Source organism: Theropithecus gelada, chromosome 19 (assembly GCF_003255815.1).
Source record: "Theropithecus gelada isolate Dixy chromosome 19, Tgel_1.0, whole genome shotgun sequence".
NCBI classification, from domain to species: Eukaryota; Metazoa; Chordata; class Mammalia; order Primates; family Cercopithecidae; genus Theropithecus; species Theropithecus gelada.
The window spans coordinates 14,509,514-14,522,697 of NC_037687.1; positions in this window are offsets into that span (position 1 = coordinate 14,509,514).

Consider the following 13,184-nt stretch of genomic DNA (forward strand, 5'->3'; position numbering starts at 1 on the left):
TTAACATCCACTCTCTTAGCATTTTTCAGAAACACCATGTATCATCATATTAAATATAAAATCTTCATGCTATACTATAGCTCTGGTGAACATATTTTTCCTGGCTGCAATTTTGTATCCTTTGACAAACATCTCCCCACTCCTCTTCCCACAACAGCCCTAGCCTCTGGTGGCCACCGTTCTACTCTATAATTCTATGAGATCAACTTTTCAATATTCCATATGATTAAGATCATGTGATATTTGTGTTCCTGTGCCTAGAATATTTCACTTAACATAATGCTCTCTAGGTTCATTCATTTTGTTGCAAATCACAGTATTTCCTTCTCACACAGGGCTGTAGAGTATTCCATTATGTACATATGCCACATTTTAATATCCATTCATCCACTGAAGGACACTTAGATTGACTTCATTTCTTGGCTATTGTGACACTGTAATAAACAGAAAAGTGCAGACATCTGTTTGATACTCTATCGTCATTTCCATTGGGTAAATACTCAGTAGTGGGATTCCTGAGTTATATTCTATTTTTAACTTTTTGAGGAACGTCCATACTGTTTTCCACAATGGCTATACTCATTTACATTCCAGGAACAATGTATAAAATTTCCCCTTTCTCCATATCCTTGTCAGCATTTGTTATTTATCCTGTCTTGATAATAGCCCTGCTAGCTGGGATGAGGTGGTATCTCATTGTGGATTCGATTTGCATTTCCCTGATGATTCGTGATTTTGAGCACTTTTCATGGACCCTTGTACACTTGCATGTCTTCTTTTGAAAAATGCGTCCTCAGGTCGTTGCCTATTTATTAATCAGATGATTTTTTCCCACTATTGAGTTTTAAAATACATTCTGGATAACCACTTTTCAGATGTATAGTCTGGAAATGTCGTCTCTCATTCTATAGCTTTTCTCTTGGATCTGTCAATTATCTCTTTTGCTGTGCAGAAGATTTTTTAGTTCGATGTTATCCCATTCATCTATTTTTGCTTTTGTTATCTATGCTTTTGAAGTTTTATTTTGAAAAATCTTTACCTTGACTAATTTTATGAAGCATATCCCATATATCCCATACATTTTCTTCTAATAGAGTCATAGTTTTCAGTCTTCCATTTAAATATTTATTTCATTTTAAGTTAATTTTTGTATATAGCAAGAAACAGGAGCCTAGTTTCCTTTTTCTGAATGTGGATATCCAGTTTTCCCAGTAGCATTCATTAAGGAGGCTGTCCCTTCACTAATGTGTGTTCTTGGCACTTTTGTCTAAAATCACTTGGTTGTAAATATGTGTGTTTATTTATGAGTTTTCATCGCTATTCCTTTGGCCCATATGTATGTTTCTTATGCCAATACGAAACTGGTTTATGTACTATAGCTTCATAATATAGCTTGAAGTCAGATAGTGTGATGTCTCCAGCTTTGTTCTTTTGGTTCAACATTGTTTTAGTCATGTGGGGTCTTGGGTGGTTCCATATGTATTATACAATTTCTTTTTTTTGTATTTCTGTGAAGAATGTCATTGGTATTTTGACAGGGATTGCATTGTGTCTTTTGATTGCTTTGGGTATTATGGGCATTTTGACAATATTGTTATTTAGTTATTTATTTATTTTTTGAGACAAAGTCTCACTCTATTGCCAGACTGGAGTGCAGTGGCACGATCCCCGCTCACTGCAACCTCCACCTCCCAGGTTCAAGTGATTCTCGTGCCTCACCCTCCTGAGTAGCTGGGACTACAGGCACCTGCCACCATGCCTGGATAGTTTTTGTATTTTAGTAGAGATGGAGTTTTGTCATGTTGACCAGGCTGGTCTCAAACTCTTGACCTCAGGTGATCTGCCCACCTTGCCCTCCCAGAATTCTGGGATTATAGGCATGAGTCACCGCGCCTGGCCGATTTTGACAGTATTAATCAGGAATACGTGTTCTACCTTCAGTCCTTTTCAGAGAGCATGTATTCTAAAATTTTAAAGAGAAAATCTTTCATGCATTTGAGGAATACAAAGTGGATTTGGCGTATTCTAGGCACTGTCCAGAAAATGAATGTGTGATGTTGTAAAACAAAAGAAGAAAGAGGTAAGAAGGAAAGTGTGGATGGAGTGTTATTTTTTACTGGGTGGTCAGGTAAGACCAGCAGACAAGGTGACAACTGAACAGAGACCATAATGAAGACAGGGTGGAGTCACCATGTTCCTTGCAGAAGCGTATGCAAGGCAGAGGAACAACAATGAAAGACCCTGAGGCATGTTCTTCTTTCAGATGTTCAAGTCCAACAAGGAAGCCAGTGTGGCAGGCAAACGAGCAAGAGGAGAGGAATGAGAGATGGTTTCAGAGGATGCTGAGGAAGGAGGTGGTCTGGAAGCTGCTGAAACCTGAAGACACAAGGAGTCCTTCTGTCCAGATGTTGCATTTGTACTTTATTAATTTGGTTGCAAAGGCACCCCATGAATTGCAATGCATAGCCTCTTTGTTTCCTGCTGTGGCCTTGAGTTCTGATGTTCATGTGATGGGTTATCTTTTGGAATACATGGCGCAGGTTCTCTTCGTCTGAAACTTCTCACCCTAAAGAGACATACACGCAGAACACATATACACATCTGATGTTTGTATTTTGAGTTATCATTTGGAATATGTAGCCCAGGATTTCTTTGTCTGAAACTTCTTCTCAGTCTAAAGAATCACACACACACACACACATATACACACACACACACGGAACACACATACACATCTACTGTGGCTTCCTGGTTGCGTGTTACTCTCATGCCCTTCTCAACACTAATTACAGCATTAGAAAGGAATGGATACCAGGTAAGATCTGAATAATGAAAATCTAAAACAAACTTATGAAAGAAAAGATATGAAATAAATTACTGACTTGAGTCAGAAATTCAAAATTAAAGTGGCAAACGTCTGCAAATAAATGCTCAACCGTTGTGGAAGCAGTGTGGCAATTCCTCAAAGACCTAAAGACAGAAATGCCCTGTGACCCAGTGATCCCATTCCTGAGTATATACCCATAGGAATATAAATCATTCTATTATAAAGACCCATGCACACATATATTCATTGCAACATTATTCGCAATAGCAAAGACATGGAGTCAACCTAGATGCCCATGAATGATAGACTGGATCAAGAAAATGTGGTACATATATACCATGGAATACTATGCAGCCATGAAAAAGAACAGGATCATGTCCTTTGCAGCAATATGGTTGGAGTTGGAGGCCATTATCCTTAGCAAACTAACACAGGAACAGAAAACCAAATACCACATGTTCTCACTTACAAGTGGGAGCTAAATGACGAGAACACACAGAGACAGAGAGGGGAAAAACACACACTGGGGCCAACTGGAGGGTGGAGGGTGGGAGGAGGGAGATCAGGAAAGATAACTAATGGGTACTATGCTTAATACCCGGGTGATGAAATAATCTGTACAACAAACCCCCATGACACACGTTTACCTATGTAATAAACCTGCACATGTACCTCTGGACTTAAAAGTAAAAAAAAATTAAAATATGCCTTTTTTTTTAGCAGTAGAAGAAACAATATTTAAAGTCATAATTTCATTCCTATATAAGTATAAATGGATCCCAATATACTTATGAAAAAGACCTTAGGTTGAGTGCAATTTTAGTTTGTACTCAATTGTAGGTTGTGAGTGCAAAAGAAGGTCTTCCACAAGATGGCAGTAGATTATTGCTTTAAAATATAGAGCTGCATATTCTCATTTATATGCAGAATCTAAATAATCAAACTCATAGGGATAGAGAGGAGTAAGGCAGTGGTTACCAAGGACTGGAGTATGGGGTGGGGTGGATGGGGAAAGGGGAGACATTAGATAAAGGATATAAAGTTAGCAAGAATGGGTTCTAGTAATCTACTGCACAGCATGATGACTTCAGCTGAGAATAATGTATTATATATCTCCAAAGTGCTAATATTATATATTTTAAGTGTTCTCACCACAAAGACATGGTAAGTTATGAAGAGACCGATACATTAATTAGGCTCCTATAATTATTCTACAATGAATACATGTAAAATAACATCTTATCCTGTGTTAGTTTGCTGACAATGATGGTTTCCAGCTTCACCCATGTCCCTGCAAAGGACATGAACTCATCCTTTTTTATGGCTGCATAGTATTCTATGGTGTATAGGTGCCACATTTTCTTTATCCAGTCTTTATCCATTGATGGACATTTGGGTTGGTTCCAAGTCTTTGCTATTGTGAACAATGCTGCAATAAACACACGTGTGCATGTGTCTTTAGAGTAGAATGATTTATAATCCTTCGGGTATATAACCAGTAGTGGGATTGCTAGAAAACCAAACACCGCATGCTCTCACTCACCAGTGGGAGTTGAACAATGAGAACACACAGACACAAGGAGTGGAACATCACACAATGGGCCTTGTCGGGGGCTGGAGGGCTAGTGGAGGGATAGCATTAGGAGAAATACCTAATGTAGATAACGGCTTGATGGGTGTGGCAAACCGCCATGGCACGTGTATACCCATGTAACAAACCAATGTGTTTTGCACATGTATCCCAGAACTTGAAGTATAATAAAAAATAAAAATAGAAATAAAAATAAAGTAACATCATATTGCACCCCACAAGAATACAATGAATTTTGTCAATTAAAACATCAAATTAAAAATAAAAATAGATCTAATTACAAAAGGAAGCAATAAGCAAAAACAGATGTGAAATAAGATGGAAATACATATAAAGGATGATACATTTCTAGCAATGATGCAGAAGAATTTTCTAAGTCAACAAACAATTGGAGAGGTGGGAACAAATTATGACAGATTTGAGCACACAAAGCTTATAAACTTTTACACATTTTCCTGATATACACCTCTACATACATAAAAATTAAACATGATTCAGCAAAGTTGGTGAAAAAACTACAATTTTTTGTTTAAAAGAATGCAATCAAAAGAATGAAAACATTCGGATGTCAGAACATGAAAGCAGGGAACTTGAATAATTTGCAATAGAGAAAACAAAAAGCTAACAAATCCAGCCTCGGCAGAAGAAGAAAATATTTGCAAGCAAAAACTCTTTTAGTATTCCCATTTTGACCTATTGTATAATATTTATTTTTCATGTGAATATCCAACATGAGAGAAGAGACTATGAAACGTATGTCTTGTGAACTGCGGTTGCAAGATGGAATTTACAAGTAATGCATTGGTGTGGATCTTTGCAGTAAGTACAGAAACACGCTCAAATATGCCTGTCTGAAAATTTATTCCAAACTCTCTCAGTTCATTGCACATCATTCCACACCAAATGTTCTACTTTCCTGCTTCTTTCACTGCAAAACTTCTAGTATATGTTGTAATTTTACTGGATCCACTTTTTGTCTCCCATTCTTTCTTCGATCTCATCCAAATCAACTTCCTTTATTATCACTTAGTTGTCAGCAATGATCCCTGCATTGCTTAATATGAGAAACACTTCTCTTTTTAACATATTAACTATATTAAATATAAATTAGTCAACCAGGCAAACAAACGCACTCAGTCTCTCAGCTTGAGTTAGCCTCATTTGGCTTTCAAGTAACACTAGGTAAATATTCTTGATTTATATTGACTCTGAACCTTTTCTGCAGTACCTACTGGGCAGACTCACCTGTATGGGGTCTCAGAGAGGAAAGTCTCCATATGGAAGTCTGAGTTCCTCCCTGGATGCTGATAATGGAGAATGAAGCTTTGTTCCCAGACAAGACAGTAAGAATAAGTGAAACATCAGCCCCTTAGCCAGACATATGTCTACAAACCATTACATCACATCCAGTCCGAAGCTGTTAGAGTCTTCAGGACAATAGCAGATGAAATAGATTTTTACAATTCCCTATATCTATACATCAGACATATTTCCGTTTTTTCACTCCAATCCATGAGCATCTGATTTTTTTTTCATCTGTTGACTTTAAGAAAAAATTATTTCAATAGTTTTTTGGGGAACAGGTATTGTTTGGTTACCTTTAATAAGTTCTTTAGTGGTGATTTCTAAGATTTTGGTGCACTCATCACCTGAGCAGTGTATGCTGTACCCAATGGGTAGTCTTTTATTCCCCATCCTCCTCCCACCGTTTCCCCCAGTCCCCAAAACCCATTGTATCATTCTTATGCCTTTGTATCCTCATAGCTTAGCTCCCACTTATGAGTGAGAACCTATAATGTTTGGTTTTCCATTCCTGAGTTACTTCACTTAGAATAATGGTCTTCAATTTCCATCCAGATTGCTACGAATGCCATCAATTCATCCTTTTTTATGGCTGAGTAGTGTTCCATGGTGTGTGTGTATATATAACAATTTTTTTATCCACTCATTGATTGATGGGCGTTTAGGTTGGTTCCATATTTTTGCAATTACGAGTTGCATGAGCACCTGATTTTTCTGTGGGAGACAGGTCTGGAAAAGAAGGAACATTTTTCTGCTGATTCTGCGCCAAAGAGACCAGGTTAGAAGTCAGGTGAATCCAGTCTTCATTACTTCTTCTCTGTGAAATCTCCCACCTGACGATGGTCTAACCTTCTTAGCACTTTTGCTGAAACTTGAGTTAAAATTGTCTCCAAAGACTAAGATGAGGAACATATCTTCACCAAATCCCTTGGAAACTCAATGTATTGACTTCTGGTAAGAACACAGTTTTATTGACACCTCCAGAAAATTGCTATTCCCTCTCCAACAACGGAGACAACGTGTTCATTTGCTATAAAACCATTGATAGTATAATCCTTGGCTTCCTGATGCTATCGACAAAACAATTAGGGGTTTTGTGCTTGTATACACAAGAAGGTGTTGTTATTTAATCCTTAATTTATGAAACATTTGGCTATTGCAAGAGGTATAATTACACATTTTATGCATCATGAACTGAAGTTGGAATCTTACATGGTTTGTCTCATTTAATGTCACATGTAATGTGTCTCATTTTTGCACATTCCCATGCTGCAAGGTTGTACTATTAGAAACCTCTTTCTACATTTGCAGAATTGGAGCTCAGAAGGGTTAGGTGATCTGCCCCGTGTTATGAACTGAGAGAAGTATGAGCTTTGATTGGAATTCCATCAAGATGTTTCCAGCTCTCGGCTGGGTGTGATGGCTCAGGCCTGTAATCTCAGCACTTTGGGAGGCCAAGGTGGGTGGATCACGAGGTCAGGAGTTCGAGACCAGCCTGGCCAACATGGCGAAACCCTGCCTCTACTAAAGATACAAAAAATTAGCCAGGCATGGTAGTGGGTGCCTGTAGTCTCAGCTACTCGGGAGGCTGAGGCAGAAGAATCCCTTGAACCCAGGAGGTGGAGGTTGCAATGAGCCAAGATCAAACCACTGCACTCCAACCTGGATGACAGAGAGAGACTCGGTCTCAAAAAAAAAAAAAAAAGTTTCCAGTTCTCACAGTCTCTGTCAGTGGTTCTCAACCAGGGATGATTGTCCTTCCATGAGACACTTGGAAATGTCTGGATACATTTTTTGTTGTCACCTGGGGAGGTGCTGCTGAAACCCAGTGGATTAAAGTCAGGGATTGCTGTCCAACATCCCATAATGCACAGAATAGTCTACACCAGAATTATCCAATAAAAATGTTAACATGGAGAGTCCGAGAGACTGTTTTGGAAAAGAATATACCCAACTTGAAAGTTTTTGTAATTCATTTAAGACCTTGTTCAAATGCAGGTTCTGATTTGGGACACTGAGGGTGGGCTCAGATGTTGTGCGTTTGTGGCTGTTTCCCTGTTGATGTCGATGCTGTTCATCCTGTTCTGTGTGAAGCACTGTTTGAGGATCAAGGCTGAGGTTCAGTGTTAGAGTCAAAGAAAACCACTTTTTTTTTTTTTTAAATTATACTTTAAGTTCTAGGGTACATGTGCATAACGTGCAGATTTGTTACGTACGTATACTTGTGCCATGTTGGTGTGCCGCATCCATCAACTCATCATTTACAAACTATTTTTAAACCTTTTTCACCAAGAATCCTACCACATACCTCATGTCTGCCTTTAGGAGGTCAAATGCTGCCCTTAGTGGCTCAGCTTCTGCAGAAACAAGTTTATACATGCCTCTTGAGTACTTCCCTCATGGCAGGATATAAAACTTATAGAAATTCCACCCACCTTGTTGAGTTAATGTGAGAAGTAAGTAATAGTTTGTTTTATTTTGTTTTGAGACGGAGTCTTGCTCTGTCTCCCAGGCTGGAGTGCAGTGGCCGGATGTCAGCTCACTGCAAGCTCCGCCTCCCAGGTTTACTCCATTCTCCTGCCTCAGCCTCCCGAGCAGCTGGGACTACAGGCGCCCACCACCACGCCCGGCTAATTTTTTGTATTTTTTAGTAGAGACGAGGTTTCACCGTGTTAGCCAGGATGGTCTCGATCTCCTGACCTCGTGATTCGTCCGTCTCGGCCTCCCAAAGTGCTGGAATTACAGGCTTGAGCCACCGCGCCTGGCCAAGAAGTAAGCAATAGTTTTTTAAAATTTTACTTTAAGTTCTGGGATACATGTGCAGAACATGCAGGTTGGTTACATAGGTATACATGTGCCATATGGTGGTTTGGTGCACCCATCAACTCATCATCTAGGTTTTAAGCCCCACATGCGTTAGGTATTGGTCCTAATGCTCTCCATCCCCTTTCCCCCTGCCCAACAGTCCCCAGTGTGCAATGTTCCCCTCCCTGTGTCCATTTGTTCTCATTGTTCAGCTCCCACTTATGAGTGAGAACATGTGGTGTTTGGTTTTCTGTTCCTGTGTTAGTTTGCTGAGGTGGATGGTTTCCAGTTTCAGGATATAGGCACGGGCAAAGACTTCATGACTAAAACAACAAAAGCAATGATAACAAAGGCCAAAATTGACAAATAGGATCTAATTAAACTAAAGAGCTTCTGCACAGCACAAGAAACTATCATCAGAGTGAACAGGCAACCTACAGAATGGGAGAAAATTTTTGCAGTCGGTCCATCTGACAAAGGTCTAATATCCAGAGTCTACAAGGAACTTAAACAAATGTATACAAAGAAAACAAATAACCTTATCAAAAAGTGGGCGAAGGATACGAACAGCAGTAAGTAATAGTTTAAAGTTCATTGGAAATTCCTTGGCACAGAGGAGATGTTCAATGGAGAGCAGCTATAGTGACAATGTTCCAACTCCCTATTTCCTAGGCTCATGGTTAGCCTTGGAGGTAAGGAACAAAGAACAAGGGCACTGAACAAGCCAAACCTTTGAAGAGGAACTTTTTTTATATCTGACACAATCACGTGTGGCTGAGAAACACTGATCTAGATGTGGGAACTGGACACATCCCCATGGAGTTTCATTTAAAGCTCATCCCTTACTAGGTTCGTAACTTTGGGCAGATCATTTAACCCTACTTAACCTCCAATCCTGCAAAAACAGACAGTGTCCTAATAGTATGGCCATAAAATGGAAATGTGTAAACAGAGACAAATCATTAAATGAGACAAACTAATGAAGATTCTAACTTCAGTCCATATTAAATATGATCTGCTTGTGGAAGTCTGCATTCCTCTTTGGAAAGATGATGATTGAGACCATATTTAATACATTAAAAACTGTCAGCCAGGCACAGTGGCTCACACCTGTAATCCCAGAACTTTGGGAGGCTGAGCTGGGTGGATCATCTGAGGTCAGGAATTCAAGACCAGCCTGACCAACATGGAGAAACCCTGTCTCTATTAAAAATACAAAATTAGCTAGGCATGGTGGCGCATGCCTGTAATCCCAGCTACTCCAGAGGCTGGGGCAGGAGAATCTCTTGAACCCAGGAGGCGGAGGTTGCAGTGAGCCAAGATCATGCCATTGTACTCCAGCCTGTGCAACAAGAGTGAAACTCCATCACAAAAACAAAAACAAAAACAAAACAACAACAACAACAAAAAACTTCTCACACCCAGCAATGCAGGTGACATTATTGAAAATTAAATAATGGGTATGAAAATCCAATTAGATGAGACTGAAGAAAAAATGGGGGACATAAAGTGGTTCTAGTAAAATAGGAACATATACAAGGAGTTTTTCAGTTAAAGAAGCAAGAACATAAAATATTGGTGTGGAGGAATGTGTGATGAATTGAGGGGTTACATTTGAAATTTGTAAGATGGGTATGCTTGAGCATGCTTCAGTATTCATTAGAAAGAGCCACACCAAGTGGCGATTTCTCAAGGATCTAGAACTAGAAATACCATTTGACCCAGCCATCCTATTACTGGATATATACCCAAAGGATTATAAATCATGCTGCTATAAAGACACATGCAAACATACGTTTATTGCGGCACTATTCACAATAGTGGTTCCACACTTGGAACCAACCCTAATGTCCATTAATGATAGACTGGATTAAGAAAATGTGGCACATATACACCATGGAATACTATGCAGTCATGAAAAAGGATGAGTTCATGTCCTTTGTAGGGACATGGATGAAGCCCGAAACCATAATTCTCAGCAAACTATCACAAGGACAAAACACCAAACACCACATGTTTTCACTCATAGGTGGGAACTGAACAATGAGATCACTTGGACACAGGAAGGGGAACATCACACACCAGGGGGTATGGCGGAGGGATAGCATTAGGAGATATACCTAATGTAAATGACGAGTTAATGGGAGCAGCACACCAACATGGCACATGTATACATATGTAACAAACCTGCACATTGTGCACATGTACCCTAGAACTTAAAAGTGTAATAAAAAAATAAATAAATAAAAATAAAAATAAAGAGCCACACCAAGAATTCCTTGCAAATACTACTTTGCAAAAGTGGTTCACAGAACACAACATTCACAGTATCTTCTTTCATGTTGGATATTGCGATAAAAAATTAATGTTATTTCATAGGTCAAAACAGGAATCACTAGAGTTTTACTTGCCATAATTTTCTTTCTGATGAGGCTGAGTAGACAGTGTTTGTGGATTTGTGAGCATTTTACTTTCTCTGTTACAAATAATGCAAGTTCTTTGCTTTCATGTTCTGGGATCTGGGTGGTTTTATTCTTTGGTTTGCGTTCTTTCAGACACAGAACAGGAGATTTTTCACCAACTTTGCTAAATAACATTTAATCGTTTATGTATGTATAGATGTGTGTTGAGTGAATATGTGAAAGTTCATAAATTTCGTGTGGTCACATCTCTCAGTCAGTCATGTTGTGTACCCACCCTCCACCAGTTTTTTTAACTTAGAAGATTCTCTCTGTGATGAGTAGAAATAAATCACCTCTTATACTATGTGCATCTTATTTAATATCTATTTTTCCTTATGGCTACCTTTTTGCCCATTATGATTGGATCTTTTTTATTTTTAATTTATTTCTTACTTTTTTATTTGATGGCCCAATAGTAACTGTATATATTTAAGAGGCACAATGTGATATCATCAATAAATTTCATTGCTCCTGTCTAACTGAAACTTCTTATCCTTTGACTAACGTCTCACATTTCTCCACCTACCCTACCTTCATCCCCAGCCACTGATAGCCACCATTCTATTCTCTGCTTCATTGAGTCTGACATTTTAAAATTCCATATACATGTGAGAACATGCAGACCTATTTCATAAACTATCAAACACCTTCTGCCATCTTGTGGAACATATTCCTTTGCACCCAACTTGAGATTGAGTACAACCTAAGATTGCATTCAACCTAAGATCTTTGTCACAGCACATTTAAGTTCATTTATGTTTATATTAGATGCACTTGTAACTTTAAATATCGCTTCTTCCATCACTTCTAAAAAGTGTGTCTTTATATTGTTTCATTTGCTGGTCTGTACCAATTCTCCACAAAAAAAACATGTATTAGAAAACAAGACTCATTTATATGCTGACTACAAGAGACTCATTTAGCCTGAATGACACATATAGACTGTAAGTGAAGGGATGGAAAAAGATATTCTTTGTAAAAAGAAACCAAAAGAAAGCAGAAATAGCTATATTTTTATTAGATAGAAGATGTTATAAGTCATAAACAGTAAGAAGAATCCAAGAAGATCGTTGTATATAGATAAAGGGAGGAATTCATGAAAAGAGTATAACAATCGTAAGTATGGATACACTCAGTATTGAAGCACCTAAATAAATAAATAAATAAATAAATAAACACTTAACATCTGCCTTAATAGTACAGAACTCCAACACCTCACTTTCATCAATGTACATATATCAAACAGAGAAAAAATCAAAAAGAAACATTGTACTTAAAATAGATAAAATGGACCTAATAGACATAGAGAGAAAATTTTATTCAAAGGCAACTGAATATACATTTTTCTTAAGATCACAAGTTAGGCCACAAAACAAGTCTTAACAAATTTAAGAAGATTGAAATTTTATCAAGTACCTTTTCCAACCATAATGATATGAAATTAGGCCTCAATAACAGAAGGAATTTCAGAAAACTCACAAATATATAAAAATCACATAACATACTCATAAATAACCAATGGGTCAATGAAGAAATTAAAAGGGATATTTTAAAATGCCATTAGACAAACAAAAATTAAAACACAACATGCTGAAACTTCTAGAATGCATCAAACTTTTTCTAAGAGGGATATTTATAGCAATATATGGCTATCTTGAAAAAGAAAAATCCCAAATAAACATTCTAATGCTACACTTCAAGGAATTAGAAGAACAAGAACAAACTACAACCAGAGTTATAATAAAAAAGGAAACAATAATAACCAGAGCAGAAATAAATGAAGTGGAGACCAGGAAAAAATATAGAAAATATCAACAAAACTAAGACTTGGTTTTTTGAAAAGATAGACATCAACAAACTTTAGCAAGATTAAGAAAAAACAGAGAAGACTCAGAAAATCCAGAAATGAAAGGCTAAAGTTACAAAATGGAAAATCAACATACAAAAGTCAGTCATGTTTCTATATGCTAATACCAAATAATCTGAAAGAAAGATTAAGAAATCAATTCCGGCCGGGCGCGGTGGCTCAAGCCTGTAATCCCAGCACTTTGGGAGGCCGAGACGGGCGGATCACGAGGTCAGGAGATCGAGACCATCCTGGCTGACACGGTGAAACCCCGTCTCTACTAAAAAATACAAAAAACTAGCCGGGCGAGGTGGCGGGCGCCTGTAGTCCCCGCTACTCGGGAGGCTGAGG